Source organism: Dama dama, chromosome 12 (genome assembly GCF_033118175.1).
Source record: "Dama dama isolate Ldn47 chromosome 12, ASM3311817v1, whole genome shotgun sequence".
Taxonomy (NCBI): Eukaryota; Metazoa; Chordata; class Mammalia; order Artiodactyla; family Cervidae; genus Dama; species Dama dama.
Window position 1 is genome coordinate 22,616,210 of NC_083692.1, and position 14,398 is coordinate 22,630,607.

At 40.1% G+C, this 14,398-nt stretch overlaps 1 protein-coding gene across 1 annotated transcript in view; it reads right to left on the reverse strand.

The window, feature by feature from the left end:
• Positions 1-12,863, reverse strand: part of EXD2 (exonuclease 3'-5' domain containing 2) — a 50,743-nt gene extending 37,880 nt beyond the window's left edge. The window contains exon 1 of the mRNA XM_061156799.1: positions 12,764-12,863. The gene's annotated coding sequence lies outside the window, so the exon portion shown is untranslated. The remainder of the gene's footprint in view (positions 1-12,763) is intronic.
• Between the last annotated feature and the right edge of the window lie 1,535 nt (positions 12,864-14,398).

Genomic DNA, 14,398 nt, shown 5'->3' on the forward strand with positions numbered 1-14,398 from the left:
GTGTCTGACTCTGCGATCCCATGAATCGCAGCACACCAGGCCTCCCTGTCCATCACAAACTCCTGGAGTTTACTCAAACTCATGTCTATCGAGTTGGTGATGCCACCCAGCCATCTCATCCTCTGTCGTCCCCTTCTCCTCCTGCCCCCAACCCCTCCCAGCATCAGGGTCTTTTCCAACGAGTCAATTCTTTGCATGAGGTGGCCAAAGTATTGGAGTTTCAGCTTCAGCACCAGTCCTTCTAATGAACACCCAGGACTGATTTCCTTTAGGATGGACTGGTCGGATCTCCTTGTAGTCCATAAAATATACTCAATATTTTCTAATAATCTATAAGGAAAAAGCTGTATATACCTGAATATAAGTGTAAAATTTTTCAAAACTGTAAAGTACTACAGAATATAAAGAATCTTTCATTCAATTTAAGAAAAAGAGAATATGAACAGAGTTCCCCCTGAGAGGACAACCGCTCAAATCTGCACTCTGGGCTGATAACAGGGGCTGAGTTCACGTTATACTTACAAAAGGAAACCCTTAGCCAAGAAACTAAAACTAAAGATGAGTTCTGTTAGAAAAAGACAGAGCTGATCATAAAGCTGTTTACACCATGCAAGAAACGTGCAGGATTGCCACGGAAGATCAGGCCCACAAGAGTGTTCACAAATGAAAGAAAACAACACAAAACCCCAAACCCTAAAACCAATAAAAATAGCTCACAGAGTCAGCAAAAAAACCAAAAAATCATATCTTAGATCTGAAAGAGACTTCAAAGTAACAATCAGGGAAATTCAGGAACATAAAATCTAAAGCATGGACAGAAGACAACAAAAAGTAGAATTTCTAGATACGAAAAACATTTGTTAAAATTTTTTAAAAAACTCAATAGTCAACAAACAGTGGATCAGACAGAGAGGAAGAGTTACTGAATTGAAGATAAGTCTGAGGAAGTCACTCAGAATGCATCACAAAGATAAAGAGATAAAAAAAATGTAAGAACAGACACAAAGGATGGATTGAGAAGCTCAATATTCACAAAAGGAAGATTTGGAAGATGAAGGAGGTCAGATTTGGTACAGTTCCCTGAGTCCAAGTTGGATAAATTAAATATATCCACAAAAAGACTTGTATAAGTATATTCATAACAGCTTTATTCAGAATAGCCTCAAACTGGAAACAGCCCAAGTGGTACTGCCATCCAATGCGATGTTAATCAAGAATAAAAAGGAATTTATTACTAATACATGCAACCTGGATGAATCTCAAAAATAACCTTAGGCTGAGTGAAAGAAGACAGATATAAAAGAGATACTGTATAGCTCCATTTATATATAAAGAACATCTATTTATATATATATTTAGAACAGCTAAAACTAATCTATGGTAGAAAAAAAATCTGAACAATAGTTGCCTCTAGAGAGGTGTGTGCAGGGAAGAGACACTGACGCTGTGCACTGAATGATAAAAAGGAGCCAGTTATGTCAAATTCCAGGGAAAAGCCTTTTAGATACGAAGGAAATTTCTGGAATTGTGGTCAAGTTCCATATGTTGATGGAGGTGTGGGTTACACAAGTGTATGCAATTTTTTAAATCTAGGGATATTTCTGATTTTTCTCCTGTTGGCTTGACTTATGAATTAATAATGACTGCTCATTCATTCACTGTTTATCTTTCCCACCAGATTGTAAACCCCATGAAAATAGGGACCTCAAATGCTTCTTCACCTTAACTGGCTTCTTCATTTATATATAACTATCTCCAGCAACTAGCACAGAGCTGATAACAATAAATATTTACTGAATGGATAAAATAATTCAAGGCATTATATGCTAACATTTTATGATAGATATTTCTAATTCAATTATCAGACTACAAAACTGTTTATTCACACAAAACTAAAAAAAATGTTTTCCCTTATTGAGCTGTGATACTACAAACAAGCGGTATGGTTCAACACTGGGCCAGGAGTGAGAAAAATAAAATCTTGGGTTATAAATGGAATGTCTGCGTCCCTCTGAAATTCATGAAGAAATCTCAAACTCTAACTTATGGTGTTAGGAAGTGGGGCCTTTTGGAAGGTAATTAGGATCAGATGAGGTCATAAGGGTGGAGCCCTAGTGAATGGGATTAGTGCCCGAAAAAGTCAGGAGAGACCTTGTTTCCCTCTGATCTCTGCCACTAAGGATACAATAAGAAGTTGTTAGCAGCCTGCAGCCCAGAAGAAAATGTCCATCAAGACTCAACCACGCTGGCAATCTGATCTTGGACTTCCAGACTCCAGAACTGTTAGAACTGGTGTCTCTAAGCCACCCAGTCTGTGGTATTCTATACATACACACTAAGACACCTCGCTAAGGACTGGCTCTGGGATCCAAAGCTTTCGATGCTTCACCATCTTCAGTGACAAAGGATCTGCCATTCTTTTTTTTTTTAAACTGTATTAAAAAATTATATAAAATAATTGCATAAAATAACTGTTATAAAACTGATAATGGTGGTTACCTAAGGCACTAGAGTTATAAATAGTTTTGATTTTTCAAATTCTGTACAAGTATGTATATATTCATAATTTTGTTGTTGTTGTTGTTGCTTTACTCCCTAAATCACATCCAACTCTTTTCCGACTCCAATTAGAAACACATTTTTTTAAGTGGTGCTTTTTAGAGATGGGCTTCCCTGGTGGCTCAGACTGCAAAAAAAAAAAAAAAAAAAAAAAAATCTGCCTGCAAAGTAGGAGACCTGGGCTCAATCTCTGAGTTGGGAAGATCCTCTGGAGAAGGGCATGGCAACCCACACCAGTATTCTTGCCTGGAGAATTCCATGGACAGAGGAGACTGTCAGGCTACAGTCCACAGCATTGCAAAGAGTTGGACATGATTGAGTGACTACACTTCATTTTCATTTTTTGAGACAACCAAAGTAAGTTTCCCACTCAACACTTAAGACTCATGATTATATTCTTGAAAGAAATCTCATTTTAATGCATTAAACAGTAAGTTAAAATGTTCAGAGAGTAGCATAAGGTAGAGGATGAAAACATAAGCCCCAGAGTCAAACACCCTGGGCCTCCGCCACTTGCTAGCTATATTGCTGCTGTTTCAGTTACTCACTTGTGTCCGACTCTTTTGTGATCCCATGGACTGCCAGACTCCTCTGTACAAGGGATTTTTCAGGCAAGAATACTGGAGTAGGTTGCCGTTTCCTTCTCCAGGGGATCTTTCTGACACAGGGATTGAACCCTCGCCTCCTGCATTAGCAGGCGGATTCTTTACCACTGAGCCACCATGTAAGCCCTGGTGGCTACATAAACTTGGGCAATTTACTGAACTTCTCTAAGTCTCAGTTTCCTAATCAGTAATATGAGAAGGATAGTACCTACCATGTAGGATTATTGTAAGGCTTAAGTAAGATGATGAAATAGCTTGACTTAGCATATTGGCTAGCACTTTAGAGTTCAATAAATGTTAAATATGACTACTACTGGGTTCTATAAACCACAGTAGTCTTATTAAAGGGAAACAAAGAACTATAGAGTTAAAATGTAAAAGCCAAATTCAGCTCTCACACAGTTCAAGGTTTCTTTCTTTCATAATCCTGACAGATCATGACCTGATCTCTACCTGAATACTCCCAGACACAGAGTTCATTACCTTAAGAGGCAGTTTTTGTTGAAACGTTCTTGCATTCTGTAAAAATTCCCTACATAGAATTTTTTCTCTTTGATGTTCAGTCTGGCCTCTGAAATGACAGACGTGTTTACTCTTTCTTAAGAGCTTGTGAAATATGTGAAGACAGCTCTTACGACTTCCCTTGGTACATTCTACTTAATCCAATCAGTCTTCCTGTGACCTAGTTTACAGACCACTCGCCATTATGGCTGGATCCTTCTGAACAGCTCCAAGCTTGCCAATGTATCTCTTAAAATGTAGCGCCCACGCCTGTATTCAATACTTGAGACATGGTCTAACTGGTGTAGACTACATTGGTACTATTACTTCCTAGGCTCTGGAACCTATATATTATTTATGCTGGATGAAATGGTAGGTATTTGTACAGTAGAATCACACTGATGATTCATACAGAGTTTGTGGTAAATAAAATTCACTGAAATCATATTGAATTCCTCATTTTATATACTTGTATATTTTGCACCTAAACCCAAAATTTTACATTTATTTCGTCTAAATTTCTTCTTGTATGTTTCAACCAAACATTTTATCCTTTGCGATTAATTTGGATTTTTCTAAAAAATATTTGTTCATTTATTTATCGCACAAGGGCTTTCTCTAGTTGTTGAGAGCAGGGGGAGAGAGGGGGCTGCTCTCTAGTTGCGGTGCACAGGCTTCTCATTTTGATGGACTCTCTTGTTGTGGAGCACAGGCTCTAGGGCAAGCAGGCTTCAGCAGTTGTGGCCGCTGACTTAGCTGCCTCAGGGCAACTGGGATCTTCCTGAAGCAGGGATCAAACCCGGGTCCCCTGCATTGGTAGGTGGATTCTTAACCACTTATCCACCAGGGAAGCCCTTCAATTTGCATCTTGATTGTGCCTTCCCTCCCAACTTACAAGTTTTTGTACAGAAAAATGAATTTCTGTTTTCCGGGAAAATAACATCTTCTAACATGTGTTTTTATTTATTCATCTTTCAAATTTATTTTTGTATTTCACACTACCTCCATGGTTAATAACACTAAAAATCAGGTTATGTTAAAGTGGAATACTTAAAAAAAACAACAACAGAGCATTATTGATTTGCTTCCATTGAGAAGGGCTCCCTCAGACCTGGAATTCCCAAGCAGCCAGGTTCCCACTTATTATTTACCATGATGTGGCCTGTGAAAAAGAAAATCCTAACAGGGAAATTGAAGGAGCAATGAAGGAACTCTTGGCAACATTCAAAACAGTTATTAATTCATTTTTTTAATTAATTCACTTTTATATGGAGAAATTTTGTGGGGTATTCTTCCCCCCAGTCAAGGGATTCATTCAGTAAACATGTACACAACTGTTTCAATAAACCAAACACTGTGCCAGGCTCTGGGTAAAAACAGTTAAAAGGCCAATCTGCTTTCAAAAATCCAGGATTCAGAAAAGGAGAAATGGGTGTACTGAACAATTTGCAATATAGTGAAGTAACACAAACCACAGAAGCACACACAAGTACAGGATGGCCAAGAGGAGGCGTGGGAATTATTAAGAGAAACTCGCTGAAAGGGGTGAGCTCTGAGACTGGTACTGGCGTTAAAAAATGAGCAAACTGGGGACTTCCCTGGGGGTCCAGTGGTTAAGAATACACCTTCCAATCCCTGGTCGTGGAACTCAGACCCCACATGCCTCAGGGCAACTAAGCCTTCATGCCCGACTAGAGAAGTCTGCATGCTGCGACGAAGACCCAGCACAGCCAAAAATAATAATAATAAATCAATACATTTTAAAAATTAAAAAAGATTTTTTAAATGAGCAAGCATTCTCTAGGTGCACCAGGCAAAAAGAAGGTCACTCCAGGCAGACGGAACAACTGCACGTGCAAAGATATGAAAGGCACGAAGTATCGTGGTACAAGTGGAAAAGTTCAAGCCAATTTAACACGTACCATAAGTGCAAAATTCTGAGTTCTAAAGACTGACAAAAAATAAATAAATAAAAACTATCTTATTGATAATTTCCATATTGATTTTTTAAAATATTTATTTTTGGCTGTGCTGGATCTAAGCTGCTGCACGGGCTTTTCTCTAGCTGTGTCGAGCAGGGGCTACTCTTCAATGCAGTGCGAGGGTTTCACATCCTGGTGGCTTCTCGTGTTGTGGAGTACAGGTTCTAGGGCACTTGAGCTTCAGTAGTTGCAGCTCCTGGGTTCCAGAGCACAGGATAGAAAGTTGTGGCACACGCGCCTAGCTGCTCTGCAGCACGTGGGATCTGCCCGGGCCAGGGATCGAACCCGTGTCTCCTGCACTGGCAAGTGGACTGATTCTTCACCACTGAGCCACCAGGGAAGCCCTTCCATATTGATTTTTAAGGTGACCTTTTATGTCATTGTAGTAAAACATTGTAGTAAAACACAAAATTTACATTTTAACATTTTTAAGAGTATCATTCAGTGGCATAACTGCATCCACAAGGTTATGCAATCACCACCACTATCCATTTCTTTTTTTTTTTTTTAATATTTATTTATTTGGCTGTGCCAGGTCTTAGTTGTGGCACACGGTCTTAGTTGTGGCACACAGGCTTAGTGGACCAGCAGCTTGTGGGATGTTAGTTCCCCCACCAGGGGGGTAACTGTGTCCCTGCATTGGCAGGCAGATTCCCAACCACTAAGCCACCAGGGAAGTCCCATCCCTATTCATTTCTAGAACTACTTCATCATCCCAAACAAACTCTGTACTGTTAAACAGTAACTTCCCATTCTTCCCTCCCCAACCCTCGTTAACCTCTATTATAATTCCTATCTCAAGTAATTCCATACTGAGATTTTATATCTCACGTTGAAATGATATTTTGGATCTACTGGGTTAAACAAAACCTGTTAAAATTAAGTTCACCTGTTTATTTTTATAGTCTTACTGTGGCTAGTAGAAAGCTTTAAATTATGTATGGGGCTCACATGATATTTCAACCGGTCAGCACTGTGCTAGAGCGTAACGTATAAGTAAGGAGACAGAGAGGAATGATGCTAGAAGGAGGAGATACAGGTCAAGTCATGAGAAGCCCTATATTACCTGATAAGATAAAACCTTACAGGTAATGGGGAGCGTATAACAGACTTAGAAGCGAAGTGACAAGCTCAGACTCATATTTCAAAGAACACTATGGTCACTGCGTGTGTGCTAGATTGGATGAGGGCAAGGCTAGAGGCAGGCAGACCCATTAGATTAAGACTCACAATAGCAGAGCCAAGATGAGAAGATTCAAATGAGGGCAGAACAAGGCAGAATGGAAAAGAACACCAGTTCCTAACAGAACACTGGCGTCGGAATAACCCAGATTAGAAAACAAGTCACAACTTTTAAACTTAGAATTTTGAAAGTGTGATGAATAGAAAACTAATAGCTTCCCAAACCCATTATAAAAATATGAAGAAAATCTCATTCATAACAGAAATATACAGTTTTAAAACTACAAGCCACATGTTTTTAAACAAACACACACACAAACATAAGTATAAACTCAACAAAAAATATGTAAGATCAACTGAACTGATCTGAACTGAATATGAAGAAACAAAGAAAACCTTACTGAAGTTATAGAATAAGACTGGAAGAGCAGGGATAGAACAGGTGTCATTTAGAGAGCACGTTATCAAGTGCCAGGCTCTTTACACACATATGCCTGTATATTTATGAATACATTACTCATCTAATCCTTTTAACAATCCTCTACAGAAGGTACTATAATTACTGTATTTCTCCATTAATAAAGAAGAGATGTTTTACAGAAATATTCCAAATGTGCTCTAGAGCCCGCACGCCACAACTAGAGAAGCCTACATCCTATAATGACTACCCAACGCAGCCAAAATAAAAAAAATAATTAATGTTGAAAAAAGAAATACTCAGAATAATGTAAATTAAATGCAAACTTAATTTAAAAAAATTTTTTAATGAATTGACTATCAAGAAAGTGAAAAAAAGCCACAGGATGGGAGAAAATATATTTGCATCATCTAGCTCATGAGGGTGTGTATCTAGAAGATATAAAAAACTATTACAATTCAATAAAAAAAAGAACCAATTTAAAACAGGCAAAGAAAGAAAAAAAAAACAGGCAAGGATATGAATAGACATTTCTTCAAAGAACATATACAAATGGCCAATAAACACGTGAAAAGATGCTCAACATCATTAGCTATTAGGGAAATGCAAATCAAAACCACAATGAGATACCACTTCACACCCACCTAGGATGGCTTTAATTAAAAAGACAGCTAATAAGTGCTGGCAATAATTCGGAGAAATTAGAATCCTCATATACTGTTGATGTTGACATAAAATGGTACAGCTGTTTGGAAAATAATCTGGCAGTCGCTCAAATGATTAAACATAGAGTTGCTATATGACCCAGCAATTCCACTTCTAGGTATATATCCAAGAGGAATGAAAACACACATCCACACAACAGTTCATAGCAGCACTATTCATAATAGCCAAAAGTGGAAACAACTCAAATGTCCATCAGCTGATGAACAGATAAATAAAATGGGGTAGATCCATAATGTTATGTGATTCCCCCAAAAGATATGTTAATATCCTAACTCCCACTATCTATGAACGTGACTTTATTTGGAAATGGCCTCTGCATACCTAATTAAGTCAAAACAGGGTCCTGCTAAAGTGGAGTGCCTTTAATTCAATAACTGGTATCCTTATATGAAGGGGAGAAAAGACTGATACAGATTTTCACAAAGAGAATTACAACATGAAGATGGACACGCTGGGATGAAGGCCAGGCGAAGGCAGAGGCAGAAGTTGGGAGTTATGCAGCTGCAAGCCAAGGAATGCCAAACAATGCCAAGGACTGCTGGCAACGTCAGAAGCTAGAAAGAGGCAGGAAAGGATTCCCCTGTAGAGACCTGAGAGAATGCATTCCTGCTGACAACTTGATTTTGGACTTTATAGCCTCCAAGGCTGTGAGAGAATACATCTGTTATTTTAAGCCATCCAGTTTTCGTTACTTCGATACTGTAGCCCCAGGAAACAAATACACCACAGAATGGAATTTTATTCAGAGATAAAAAGGAATGGGTACTGATACACGCTGCAACATGTATGAACCTTGAAAACACTATACCAAGTGAAAGAAGCCCATCACAAGATCGTGCAAAAACTGTACAATTCCATTTACACAAAATACTTATATCTATAAAGGCAGAAAGATTAGTGACTGTCTAGGGCTAGGGCTAGCAACTTCCCTGATGGCTCAGACGGTAAACAATCTGCCAGCAATGCAGAAGACCTGGGTTCGATCCCTGGGTCAGGAAGATCCCCTGGAGGAGGAAATGTCAACCCACTCCAGTATTCTTGTCTGGAGAATCCCATGGACAGAGGAACCCGGCAGGCTAGAGTCCATTCAAAGAGTCAGACATGACAGAAGTGACTTAGCATGCACAGGGCTAGGATATTGGGGAATGGGTATTGATAATAGGTATGGGCTCCTTTGGGCTTCCCAGGTGGGTCAGTGGTAAAGAATCCACCTGCGATGCAGGAGCTGCAGAAGACATGGGTTCGATCCCTGGGTGGGAAAGATCCCTGGAGAAGGGAATAGCAACCCACTCCAATATTCTTTTTTTTTTTTTTAATTGATCCAGTGTGGTTACGTTTATTTTTTAAATTTTTTTCATTTATTTTTATTAGTTGGAGGCTAATTACTTTACAATATTGTAGTGGTTTTTGTCATACATTGACATGAATCAGCCATGAATTTACATGTATTCCCCATCCCAATCCCCCCTCCCACCTCCTTCTCTACCCAATCCCTCTGGGTCTTCCCAGTGCACCAGGCCCAAGCACTTGTCTCATGCATCCATCCTGGGCTGATGATCTATCACTCCAATATTCTTGCCAGGATAATCCCATGGACAGAGGAGCCTGGCAGGCTAGAGTCCATTCAAAGAGTCGGACATGACTGAAAGCAACTGTCTTTGGGGGATGATAACCATGTCCAAAAATTAGGCTGTAGGGACTTCCCTGGTGGTCCAGTAGCTAACACTCTGTACTCTCAATGCAGGGGGCCAGGGTTTGATCCCTGGTCAGGGAACTAGATCCCACATGCTGCGATTAAGCCTGGCACAGCCAAATAAATAAACTTTTAAAAATAAAATAGAATTAGGTTATAGCAACGACCACTTAACTGGAAATATACTAAAAAATCACTGAATTGTATACTTTAAAAAACATTATGTGAATTACATTTCAATAAAACCATCTTATTTTTTAAATGCAATTATTTTTGTATTAATTTTTATTGGAGTACAGGTGCTTTACAATGTGTTAGTTTCTTGTTGCAGAGCAAAGTGTATCAGTCATATGTATACAAATGCCTAGTCTTTCTTAGATTTCCTTTCCATTTTGTTGCAATCACCAAGTCATGTCTGACTTTTTTAAGACCCCATGAATTGTAGCCCACCAGGCTCCTCTGTCCATGGAACGTCACAGGCAAGAATACACTGGAGTGGGTAGCCATTTCTTTCTCCAGGGGATCTTCCCAGTCCAAGAATCAAACCCATGTCTCCTGCATTGGCAGGCAGATTCTTTACCACTGAGCCACCTCTTCCCATTTAGGACACCACAATAAACTCACTTAAAAAGAGAAAAAAACTACTTGACCAGCTGATTCTAAAATTAATCTGGGAAAGAAACTGTAAGACTACCCCCAAAACACTGATTAAATAATGAGTACGTGAGCTGATAAAGTATGACTTTCAATAAAATAACAATAAAAATAATCATGAGGGACTACTTACCCTACTAGATACCAAAGTATAATATATATTTAATGTAGAATGCTATGGTATTGGCCCAACAAAATAGAAAATTAGGACATAGGAAAGAAGAGCATACAGAAAAGACACTGGGTGAGACATTAGTACATGATAAATGTGGTATTTTAGATTAATGGGTCAAGGATGGACTGATATTCAGAGCGACATTGCTTGGAAAACAAGAAAAAGGCACACACCATTCCCTCTCTCTCTCTCTCTCTGACACACACACAAAGGAATTAGAGAAAAACTCTAACATATAACAACTTACAGGAGAAAACATGGTGGTAAGAGAAAAACGCGGCCTCAAGGTAGGACAGGGTTTTTCAACCTCAGCACTACTGACATTTTAGGCCAGAAAAATTCTTTGCTTAAGGGCTTTCCTGGGCACTGTAGGGTGTTTGGCAGCATCCCTGGCTTCTAGCCTCTGGACGACAACCAAAATACATCTCGTGACATTGCCAAGTGGCTACCAGAAAGCAAAACAGGTCCCATTTGAGAACCACTGGGATTAGGAATGAAAGCCCACTAAATACACAAAGTAAAAGACTGATATATTTAAATGTAAAATTTACAACTTTGATTTTACAAAGATGCCACATGGTTAAGAGATAAGAAACAACTTCAAAATGTTGGGAATAAATATTTAAAACATATATGAATGACAAAAGATTAATATATAAAACATTACCATATATAACCAGACAACCCCAAAGAAGTGAGGCATTTCTCAAAAGAGGAAGGAATACAAATAGCCAACAATCATGAAAAGATTCTCAGTCTCACCAATAACCTGGGAAATACAAATTAAAACACCAAATTAGAGTCATTTCCCACCCATCAGATTGGCAAAAGCAAAAAAGGCTGACACCATCAAATGTTTAAAAGAGCTGGGAAAACAGATATTATTATACACTGCTGGTGGGCAGTTGGCATTAAATATCCACACCCTCCCACCCAGCAATTCCACCTGCAGGTTTCTATCTTTGAGAAATGCTCACTCAAGCTCACAGACGCTGTGGGAGGATGTTCTCTGCCGCACTGTGCCTAAGACGGAAAAACTAAGCAACCTATGGAATCTCACATATTATGGGATCGTAACATGTTCTGGAATTTACAGAGCAAGTAGAACAAATATGGCAGATGTCTACATATTAACAAAGAAAAAGTTCCAAGACCCATTTTTAAGCATAAGAAGTTTAGTTGTTGATGAGGTACAATATGCCACATTGGTAAAAGTTTAACACAAAATTTTACACACGTATCTGTACAAACACATATCAATAAATGTAAACAAAAAGAAATAGAAAAAACAAGCCAAACTGATAACAGTTTTTACCTTGGGGCAAAAAATTAAAAAAGAAAAGGTGGAGATGGAAAGAGGTCAAAGAGGATCTATTTTGTGTCAATTTTTGACATGACTGTATGCATGGACTACAGCTAAAATAAATATAAAAGAATAAATACATTTTTAAAAAGCAAACTCAACTTGACCAAAATTTGTAATTCCTTCCCTTCTCCTAAATCACTCTTTTTCTCTCGAACTTCGCAACTTTGGAATTACAAAACCTTTCAGTTCAGTTCTACGGTGTAAATATTTTAGCGTTTTCAAGAAATGAGTGTCTAAGGGAGTTTGTGTCCATTAATATATCAAAGGCTTATAAAAGTTTAGGTTTCGTTTACAGGCAGGTATCAATTCTGTAATAAATCATCATCACGGTTCTAGCCCTGATCCACACTCCAGGTTTGCGAAAGAAAAAGAGGTGCCTCCCAGCAAGGTCCACAGCAGCGGGTGTGGTCTGGGAAGAAAGAGGTGGTGACAATGGGGGCGGGCGTAGGTCCCCACGAATCGAGGGGACGAAACTCTTATCTGTGGACGCGTGCAACACGCAGCGCCTAAGGAGCTGCCAGATGTTGCGAGCGGTGCTTCCTTTGTAGCTAACTGGGTCAAGAAGCCAGGAAGGTTTGGTAGGTACTCCTTAAAGAGAGCAGACGCGGGTCCGAGGAGGCGGCCCCGGAAGGCCACCGGGAGCCAGAGATCGAGGTGACATCCCTCGCGGCGCACCTGGGTGCTCAACTGCCCCCGCCACGGGCGAGGAAGGCGGGGAGAGGGGCAGGGCCAAGTCGCTCGGGGACAACGAGGTCCCCGCAATCATTCGCCCCCGCGCACGGTGACATCGCCAGCATCTTGAGCCCTCTCCTCAATCCGCACGGAAAACCGCCTCCACCATTCGCACAAACCCGGAGAAAAGCCTCGTGGGCCGCCGAGGCGAGGTGCGCCGGCTCACTTACCTGCGGCCCTGGACCCGACCCGAACACCTGCGGCACTCCACGCTGAAGATCTGGAACCTCTGTGACCACCTGCGCGCACCCACCCGAATCCTCTAGGACGGAAACCACTTCCGGTTTCGTGACGTAACCCGAGCCGGGGTGTACAAGTGGGAGACGCCATCTTGTACGGAAGCAGCTCGGGCTGCTGGTGCCTTAACCGGTTTCTCCAGTGCTGAACAAAGGCTCTGCTAAAATCGGAAAGGCTTAACACCTTTTCGGATAAGTGCTGCTTTTTTTTTTTCCCCCTCGGTGATATTTTTGTTTGTCTTGGTTTTAAGGAAAGAAGCCTCTGGAACCGTCACAAATGCAATGTGGGATTTCTAACTAACTGTCCTTACTAATTAGCTCGGAGGTGTTTCTGCACCGCACTGATTCTTAGCTGTTAAATGAGGAAGGTAAACAGAAGAGACACTTGTTTAAATAATACATTCCTCATTAGAAGTGGCTTTTATACTATATCCATTATAATACGTATGCCATCGTTTATAACAAGAACCACAATACCTTCCATTTATATTTAAAACCTTTCACCCAGTTTTTTATCAAAAGCTGTCATTTGTGAGGCACCCTATGTGCTGTTGCTTTGTCCTAGAATGTGTAAAATAGGAGAAATGAGATGTGCATAAACAATATAAGGGATAATAATAGCTGCCATTTGGGGACTCTGTGCTAATAGTATGCTAGGAACTTTGCAAAACGTTTTACATATTTTATCTCATTTAATCCTCATAATCTCATGAGACAGTACTATTATTAGTGCCATTTTACATAATGTAGAGAAAGGTTAAATAAATTTCTCAGGGTAATTCAGCAAGTAAGAATTGGAGCTGGGAATCAAAATAGTATGTCTGATTGCAAAGCTTGTTGACCTCATCACTACATCGTGTGGTTTCCAGTACAGGAGAAAAGGTTCTAAGTTCCATTATGTAATTACCCATTAAGGGAAATTTTCTGGCAGATATACAGCATTAACCCCTTGTGTTTTCATCTGCTCCATCCTAAAACACCTTAAAAAGCAAAAAAGTAAAGAGGAAATGCAAATTAAGGCCTCGGGGGTATAGCTCAGGGGTAGAGCATTTGACTGCAAATTAAGGCCTCAGAGAAGGACTTCTTGGGTGGTTCAAGTGATTAGGAATCTGTATTGCAATTCAGGGGTTGTGGTCCATCCAGTTTTGGGGACTAAGATCCCGCATGCCACGGAGCAAGCCCTCGCACCACAATTAGAGCCCATATGCCGCAATGAAAGATCTGGCATGTGGCAATGAAGATCCACAAATAACATATTTTATAAAAATCCTCAATGAGACACCTTTACACACCCACGTACATGCATGCATGCTCAGCCATTCAGTTGTGTCTGTTTGTGACCCCCATGGACTGTAGCCCACCAGGCTTCTCTGACCATGGGATTCTCCAGGCAAGAAAACTGGAGTGGGTTGCCATACCCTCCTCCAGAGGATCTTCCCCACCAGGAATCGAACCCACGTTTATTAAGTCTCCTGCTTTGACAGGTGGGTTCTTTACCACTAGCACCACCTGAGAAGCCCTTACATACCCACCAGAAAGGCTAAAATGAAAAAGAGGAGAAAATACAAA